The sequence below is a fragment of the Vigna unguiculata genome, chromosome 11, assembly GCF_004118075.2.
Source record: "Vigna unguiculata cultivar IT97K-499-35 chromosome 11, ASM411807v1, whole genome shotgun sequence".
NCBI classification, from domain to species: Eukaryota; Viridiplantae; Streptophyta; class Magnoliopsida; order Fabales; family Fabaceae; genus Vigna; species Vigna unguiculata.
In genome coordinates, this window is record NC_040289.1 from 5,435,590 (window position 1) to 5,444,624 (window position 9,035).

At 37.5% G+C, this 9,035-nt stretch overlaps 1 pseudogene; it reads left to right on the forward strand.

The window, feature by feature from the left end:
• LOC114170126 overlaps positions 1-557 on the forward strand; it is a 37,682-nt pseudogene extending 37,125 nt beyond the window's left edge.
• Positions 558-9,035: the final 8,478 nt, after the last annotated feature.

A 9,035-nucleotide genomic window follows, 5' to 3' on the forward strand; every position in this document is an offset into this window, starting at 1 on the left:
ATTGCTCAAGGATTATTATATCTTCACAAGTACCCAAGACTCTAGAATACGCTACGGAAAAAGTTTTTTCTACCAAGTCTGATCTGTACAGCTTTGGACTGTTGTTGCTCTAGATAGTTAGTGGTCGAAAAATACTAGTTTTTATGATGATGACCGTCCAATAAATCTAATTGGACATGTATGTAAAATAAGCTTTGGTAAGTCTGTTTTTTGGCATGATATTCTGTGTCTAATTGCTAAAATACTTAAAGGTATGGGAATTATGGAAAGATGGAAAGTGTTTTGAATCGGTGGATCCATCATTAGAGTAGGTATTTGATTATGATGAATGCAGAGGTGTATTCATGTTAGTCTCTTATGTGTTGAAAAATATGCAAATGAGACCTAATGTGGGATGTTATATCAATGTTGACAAACAAGAGTGAAATAATGTCTTTACCTTACTTAAAAGACCAACATTTTATGTTGAAAAAGAGAATTTTAACGAAAATTTATTTTTTGTAGAGTTGTCTAGTGCTCCTATAGTAGAAATTGCTGCTTCGTTGGAAATAGAATAAACTCAGTGAGATATTTACTAATTAGAAAAAGGAAATATTGACTTGTCCATTGCAAATTAAGAAAAATTGTTATATTTTCAGGGGAGTAGAAGTTTGCTTTTATAAGACCCAACTTTCCTGCCCTAATATTTTAAGGGTTGCCTTACAACTGTTGGACTTAAAGGCTGGCCCAAAGGATAAAAACCACTCCTAGTTTGCCTTAACTCACACTTTCCACTCATTTCAGAGAACCTTGAACTGCAGTCGTCAACCTCTTTGCTAGGGTTTGCTTCCGCTGTTACGTTGAGCTAAGAGGACTCGTTGCTCCATGTAAGTATCCTTTTCTAGTTCATGTTGGTCCCCCTTTAATCACCTTTCGTATTCCTAGTTAGGATCCTCTGTTAACCCCATCTACTGGTTATGTTCCACCTTTATTTCAGCCCTGTAGTTCATCCCTAGAGTTGTTGTGCTCGTGGTCGTGCCGTCAGGGTCCTTGCTAAACCTTATTCCAGGTACAGGGAAGTTAGCACTAGTGCAGATTTGGGATTTTACCTCGCCTTATAGGCCTCGGTTATGGCGGAACCGAAGCCTATAAGGAGGCGGTGGCAATTTTGAAATTAAAGGGAACTTATAGGCCTCGGTTCAGTCAAAAACCGGTGCCAAATGCCGCTTTAGGCCTCGGGTCTTAAGAAACCGGTGCCAAAGAGATGTTATAGGCCTCGGTTAAGGAGGCCCAAAGCCAAAAGGTTGCCAGAAATTGACCTATAGGCTTCGGTTAGGGAGAAGCCGGTGCCAAAGAGGGGTGATAGGCCTCGGGTGTTAGGAAACCGAGGCCAAAGATGGGTTATATGCCTCGGTTCTGCGTGGAACCGAGGCCATATCGTTTGATTAGGGTTCAAAAACAGAACCCCTTCTTCCTCGCGCGCGCAGCTGCCATTTCTCCTCTGCAAATTCCGGCGACCACGCGAGCCTCCTGCCACCACGCGAGCCTCCTGCCACCACCACGCGAGCCTCCACGCGAGCCTCCACCAGCCACCGCAGTCTCGTCGCGCCTCCAGCCACCACCACGCGAGCCTCCACGCGAGCCTCCACCAGACCGGAGTTCTTTCTCCCGGAGAACGGCGCCACCGTCCACGGAATCGAGCTCCCGCCGCTGTGGATGTTGCCGCCGTTGCAGTGTTTGATGTAAAGAAGGAGCAGCGAGGTGAGGGAGATTATGGTGGTCAAAACGCATACCACCACCGCTATGCCAGGTCTGAACGGCGGCGAGGTGTCATTTTCGTTGTCGGGCAGCGGCGGAGCAATGATTCGTTGGGGAGTGGGAGGTGGAGTTTCTCTGGTGTGTGTTGCGTTTGTAAGGAGTAGAAGGAGAGTGAGGAGGAGGAGGAAGATGGAGGGTGCAGGAGCCATGTAGGGGCGCGGGTGGTGGTTAGCTGAGGAGGGTGAATTTTAAAAAAAAAAAAAAAAAACACCATATGGCCTCGGGTGCAACAAAAATCGAGGCCAAAGCGCCCTCTATGGCTTCGGTTCTTAACCGAGGCCAAAAGCTATGACCTTTTGGCCTCGTCCCAATATGCTTCGGTTCCCGAACCGGTGCAGAATATTAAAAACAACCGCTGCCAAAGGCCCTTCCTGCACTGGTGTAGGGTTTTGGGTCTTGAATGATTTGTGGCTGATTTAGAGTTTGTGTGTGTTGTATGATCTATATGATTGTGATGAATGTGTGAACTGCCTTGTATTGTTATTTGGGTGCGAACATGTGACTATTGCAGGAGAAACGGTGGCGAGATCTGTTACTCTCGCCCAAGTGAGACTTGTAGGAGCAAACTAGGGGTTTCGCGAACTCTTGCTCAGGCAGAGAGCTCTGGTTTTGAGCGAGGCACTGTCTCGCTCAGGCGAGAGCCATTCGTCTAAGCGAGGAGGAGTGAAAGCTTTGGGACGCTGCTATGGTTTAGCCCAAGCGAGGGACCTCACTGTTGGGTGAGAGGTTGTCTCACTCAAGCGAGATAAGGCTCGCCTAAGCGAGCCTGCGAGAACCTCCCAGCACTGGTCGCGATCTCGCCTAAGCGGGGGTTTACTACCTAGGCGAGAGCACCCCTCTCACCTGAGCGAGGGCTCTCGGCTTGGGCGAGATCTGCTGTAGGTTATGTGTTTTCTTCAATTGGTAATTGGATGGTTTGATTTATGAGCTATTCTGTATGATGCATGAGGCCTATGAAATGAAATGCATGGTATGATCTGTGGCTATAAATTGGAGGCATGTGAAACTAATGAGTGGGTTAGAAATTAAAGAGGCATGGTATTGGTATGAGATGAGGCCCTATATTCATGGATTTGGGAATGACTAGTGGTATGGATTCAACATGTGGTACGAATGAGAATTGATTTCAGAGGTTGGTATGATATTATAAGCATGATAAATGTTTCTCTTGTTGTTGGTTTATGTTTGGTTTGTGGTTAGTGCGTAATCCCTTGGAATCTCTAGGTGAGATTCCAGGGTCGTGCTTCAGTGGTCGGGACGTAATTCCATGGCCCATGTTAGTGGGTGTCCAAGGTGGTGCCCCACCAATATGGTCTGCTAAGGATTCAAGGTATGGTTGCATCCTGACACTCGAAGGAGTGAGTTAGTCTCACTTAGAGCGGACTGACTCTTGTGGTGAGAGTAGTAGGAGGCGTAAAACTCATTAAGGACTAACCTTGTATGTGTGGGAATGATTCATTGTAACACTTGTAACACATAGCTCAGGGGTGAGCAGAGGTATTCACCACAAGTGCATCATGCATTTGCTGAATCCGACCAGACTATATGTATCCGGATGAGTTGAGTCAGAGTCTAGTGTATTGTTTGAGAAGTCAGAACATGTTTGGATGATATATAAAATGCTTGGATTGTGTGATGGCATGCTACTATTTGATGAACTGTTTTATTCTAGCTTACCTTGTTTGTTTGTCTGGTTGTCTTGTATATGGCTCTTCTTTTTTGCGATGATCATCAATTTATTGATGGGAGCAGATGCGAGAGGTCATCGTAGTCAACAGGAGAACGGTGACTCCGCTGCTTAGCCATCTGGGCTGGATTTTCTACTCTGGGCTTTCTTTTAGGGCCACGACCCATGTATTGGCTGTCCTTTAAACTTCCATTTTAATTCTGTTAAATTTCTGTATCTGGTTTAGTTTGGCATCGTTGTATGCCTTGGATTATTGTAAGGCGTTATGTGGAAACTCTAAGACTACGCTACTATACTATTTTTGTGTGACGCTTCCTTTAATTACGATTATTGATTAAATAGGATGTTACAACTTTTATTTTTTTATTTGTCCCTTGTACCATTCAATGAAAATAGGTCCAGGTGAGTTAATATTTTTCGGGTGAGTTATACATAACATGTTTATGTAGTTACCTTAAGGTTCCCCTGGAGTGGACAATCATATAAGATCTCAATTTTATGGATATCATTTTTTAAATCATTGCATTCAGTTCTTATTTTTGTTCACTAACAATTCATTAATAGATATATCATTTTTTTTCATCGATTTGTGTATTTTTTTATCTTTCTTTTAGATGTTTTCTTCTTTAAGTACTCGATCTTTCGTGTTCTTACATGAACTTCTTGATTTAATGCTCACAAAACTAGAATAAGAGCTTTGGTTTGAATTTTGTTGGTGGTTGCACTTCAACAAAATTGTGATTTTTTGTGTGTATGAGGAATACTTTGAAGCTATTTGATGCATCAATTAGGGTTCCATGCAAAATTGCAAGTCATCAATTTTTTTCCATTGTCAGTGCGTCTGTCACTATCTGGTATAAACATTTTCCTTTTGCTCTTGCCCTATTTCACAAATCAATTACAACAATTTGTGTATTCCATAAAATGCAAGTTGAAATCTCTAAATATTTGTATTTGTAATATTTATTGGATTATTATTAAAGCTTTGAATCAATTTTAGTGTTAGAAATCAAACACAAGCGCACAGTTAACTCGAATATTTTCCACAAGAAGAAATACATTCGGGTTTACATGTAAGGATGTTTTGATCTAATGTACAATGGTGTTGGGTTATATATATATTTTCATATAGGATCGTCGTCATTAAGAGTCACTCTGAACCCATCGACTATGATAGTGTTGTCGTTTTAGATATATATGACATTAGTCTTACACATATAAGTCATTTGACACCACTTTTAATCCAAAACCTTAAGATAATGTGGTTATGGACCTTTTATCTTCTATAGTGTTTAACTTTATCTTTTCTACCCAATTTGATACTTTAGCTCACACTTGAATTATTCCCAATGTGGCCATGCCAATGTTCTCAGATGAGTAGAAGTTATAGGAGATGAAGTATTTGTGGGTCTCGTGAGTGATGAGGAGATCGTGGCCAATAAAGGACAACCCGTTTTCTACCAACTTCTCAATGTATTGTCCAATTTTCAAATGGCAAGGTATTTTTGGTTGCTTGTGTCATGCCTATTCCTTCAAAGAACACATTCGGTTTACAATTTTCTCTAGTGAATTTTCAGTTGAAAATATTCTTGTTGTCTCTTTAAGAGCTACCGTAAACCATATCAATATTTATTTTGATTTACTTAATGCAACAAAAATTGTTAGGAACAAGACAATAAAGGAAAGAATAAGAGAGAAAAAAATAAACGACAAAAAAAATTTAACGTGGTTTGACGTACAATGTGTATGCCTATGACTATACTAGGAAGTATTTTTTTTGTGTATCAAACTTTACAGGGTCTCATATATAGCAAAATAGAGAACCATATCTCACAATCGTAAGCGACGTAGGACTAAATCTAGCACCACAATACTAACAATTCTCCCACTTGGGGTTTGATTTACATTACCACCTAGTGTAGTGCCTTCATCATCAATTTTCTTGAAGGCCAATTGAGGCAATGCAAAGCCTCAACTTAGTTGTTGTGACAATCTTTGTCAACATATCAGCTGGATTCTTTGCACCTGGAATCTTCAACAAAAACAAGTCTCCATCATTTATCAAGTTTCTGATGAAATAATACTTCAATTCAATGTGCTTGCATCTGGAATGAAAAATTAGGTTTTTAGCTAGACAAATAGCACTTTGACTGTCACTGAACAATGGAGAGTCATCTTGTTGTTTTCCTAATTCTTTTAGAAGATTCTTCAACCATATTATCTCCTTTGCTACTTCTGAGATAGCTACATACTCAGTTTCAATGGTTGAGAGAGACTCTTCCTTAAAGTTTGGACTTCTAGCTAATAGCTATACCACCCAACGTAAAAATGTAACATGTTGTGCTCTTTCTACTATTTAAATCACCTCCCAAATCTACATCAGAAAACCCCTATAAAGTGAGATTACTTCTTCTAAAAGACAAATGCATCTTTGTAGTGCCCTTCAAATATCTCAATATCCATTTAGACATGTGACTTTCTTCTTCCTTTGTCTGAGAAAATAGCCTTTTTTGAAAACTTTAAGTGAGTTCCCAAAGGTGTATTCCTAGTTTTAGCATTTCAAACATTAAACCTGCTAAGCAATTTTTCTATATATTTTTCCTGAGCTAAGTTCAGAATACCTACAGATCTATCCTTGGAGATTCCCATACCAAAAATTTGCTTGGCTGGACCAAGATCCTTCATTTAACAATTTTCTGAAAATTGTTTCTTCAAACTGTCAATTCCTGCCATATTAGCACCAACAATCAACATGTCGTCAACAAACAAGGCAAAAATGATATACCTGTCAACATATTTCTTAATGTAACATCTTGTACCATTGTCTTAGTGCTTGTTTCAATCCATACAAACTTTTATGAAGCTTGCATACAAGATTCTCTTTACCTTGTACTTCAAAACCTTTTGGTTGTGCCATAAAGAAAAATCTTCCTCAATATCCCCATGTAGGAATGCATTTTTCACATCTAACTCCTCTAGATGAAGATTTTCTACAACTACTATACTCAAGATAACTCTGATGGTAGTCATCTTGACAACATGAGAGAAAATTTCTGTGAAGTCAGTTCTCTGTCTTTGTTGGAACCCTTTCACTACGAGTCTAGCCTTATATCTTTTGTTGCCATATGGTTCTTCTTTTAACCAATAGACCCACCTATTTTGCAAAACCTTCTTTCCTTCTGGTAGCTTGGTTAAAGACCATGTTTTATTCTTTTGAACGGACTTTATCTCATCTTCCATTGCTAGCTCCCACTTAATACATCTCCTTGCATAGCCTTAGCAAAATGCTCGGGCTCACCAACATCAGTCAACAACAAGTAATGCAATGAAGGAGAATACCTTTATGGTGCTACAATTGTGTTGCTAGATCTTCTAATTAAGACTTCAAGAGTTGTTGTCTCTACTATTTGTTCAGGTTTTGACTCAAACTCTACTTTTGTATTCTGCCTTCTGTTGACTACATCACTTTCTGAAATTTCTTCTAATGATACTTGCTCTTGCTGTTTATTTGTATTTGCAAATTTTGCAGTTATGTCTTTATAGAACATGTTTTTATTAAATGTAACATTTCTACCTTTGATAATTTTCTTGTTTCGGTCATTCCAAAACATGTAGCCATACATGTCAGATCCATAACCAATTAAACAACATCGCTTTGCCTTAGGGTCCAATTTATCTCTACTATTAGGGTCTAACTAGATATATGAAGCACAACAAAGAACTTTCAGATGTGAAAGGTTTACCTCATTTTCAGACCATACTTCTTTAGGTAACTGATAGTCTAAAGGAATCGATGGTCCACTATTTATGAGATAGGCTATTATGCTCATTGCATCTGCTCAAAATACATTGGGTAATCCTCACTGGATTCTCATACATCTTGCTCTCTTATTTAAGGTTTTGTTTATTATTTTTGCCATACTATTTTGTTATATATGGTGTTCGTTGAATCGTCTTGATCATTTTGATCTCGTTTTGTGAACAAAACTCCTTGAATTGACTACTATCATATTCTCCACCATTATCAAGTTTCAAACATTTAACCTTTAAACCTGTTTGAGTCTCAACCTCCTCTTTCTACCTTTTAAACACAGAAAACATATCGGATTTATTTTTAAGAAAATAAACTCATACCTTTCTTGTAGAGTCATCGATGAAGGTTACATAATACTGTGAACCTCCAATACATTTCATTGGAGCTAGCCTCTAAACATATGTATGCACTAGTTGTAGTCTTTCAACTTTAGATGACTTACTTGTTTTGGAGAAGCTAACCTTCTTCTGTTTTCCAAAGATATAATGTTCGCAAGGTTCAACGTCAATATGCTTCAAGTTAGGTATTTTACCTTTTGAGACGATGAGCTTCATTCCTTTCTCACTCATATGCTCAAGCCTCTAATGCCACAAAGATGAATTGTTGCCAACTTCTGTAACTGATATCATATCCTCATTATCGCAACCAAGATCTTGGCAGGACGACGAAAATAGTTTAAAAGGTACAGAGGAGTCGCCACCATAGTTTATTATGAAAAACTATAAAAAAAAAACTTAAGAAAAGAATAGTCTTTGAAACCGAATTTGGGTTCGGGAGTCAGTTACATGTGGGAAAGGTATTTACACACCACAATGCTCGTCCTAACCCTTTAATTAAGTATGCAAGATAAAAGTAAATTTTTAAAATATTTGTTATTCCCTGAAAATCAAACAAAATAAATACATATAAAATATAATAAAGATAAAAAAGATAATTATTTTTTATCTTTCTAGCCTGACAAGAATTGTATCTCGCTCCTACGTATTTTCATTTGAAAAATCAGGGATCACGTAGTTCTCTGTAAAAATATTTGTTGTTTTATATTTTTTTTTAATTTTAGATTTTAATATTTTTATTATGAAGAGAATCTGAGATTCAACCTGATTAAATTATCAAACAAATCGAAGACTTGACATGATATCCAAAAATGGTAAAAAGAAGCATAATTTATAATTTATAATTTTTTTATTATCAAGAAAATGCGAGATTCAACATGATAAAATACTTTGTTATCAAGCAAATTCGAGACTTGACATGATCTTCAAAAATTGTATAAAAGAAATAATTAATTTCTTTTTAAAAATAATAGAATTAAAAGCCTACAAAGGAGTATTTTAATTACAAGCAAATCCAAGACTTGACATAATATTCAATAAGGAAATATAATTTATAATTTTTCTTTTTCTTTTCTTTTATTTTTTATTTCCTAAAATAAGAGAATTAAAAGCCTACACATGAGTGTTTTAGTTATCAAGCAAATCCAAGACTTGACATGATATTCAATAATATAAAAGAAATAATATAACTTAAAAAAAATTATATATATTTTTAAAATAAGTGAATTAAAAGCCTACGAAAGATTTTCTAATTACCAAGATAAAAATAATGGCATCCCATATAGAAGAAAAGAGAAAGGTGGTGCATATAAATTAAGTTTCACGTGAATTAATCACTCAAATAGAGATGTTCATTCACAATCAGAGTTGTTGCCACAATCAAACATTAAACATTCAATCA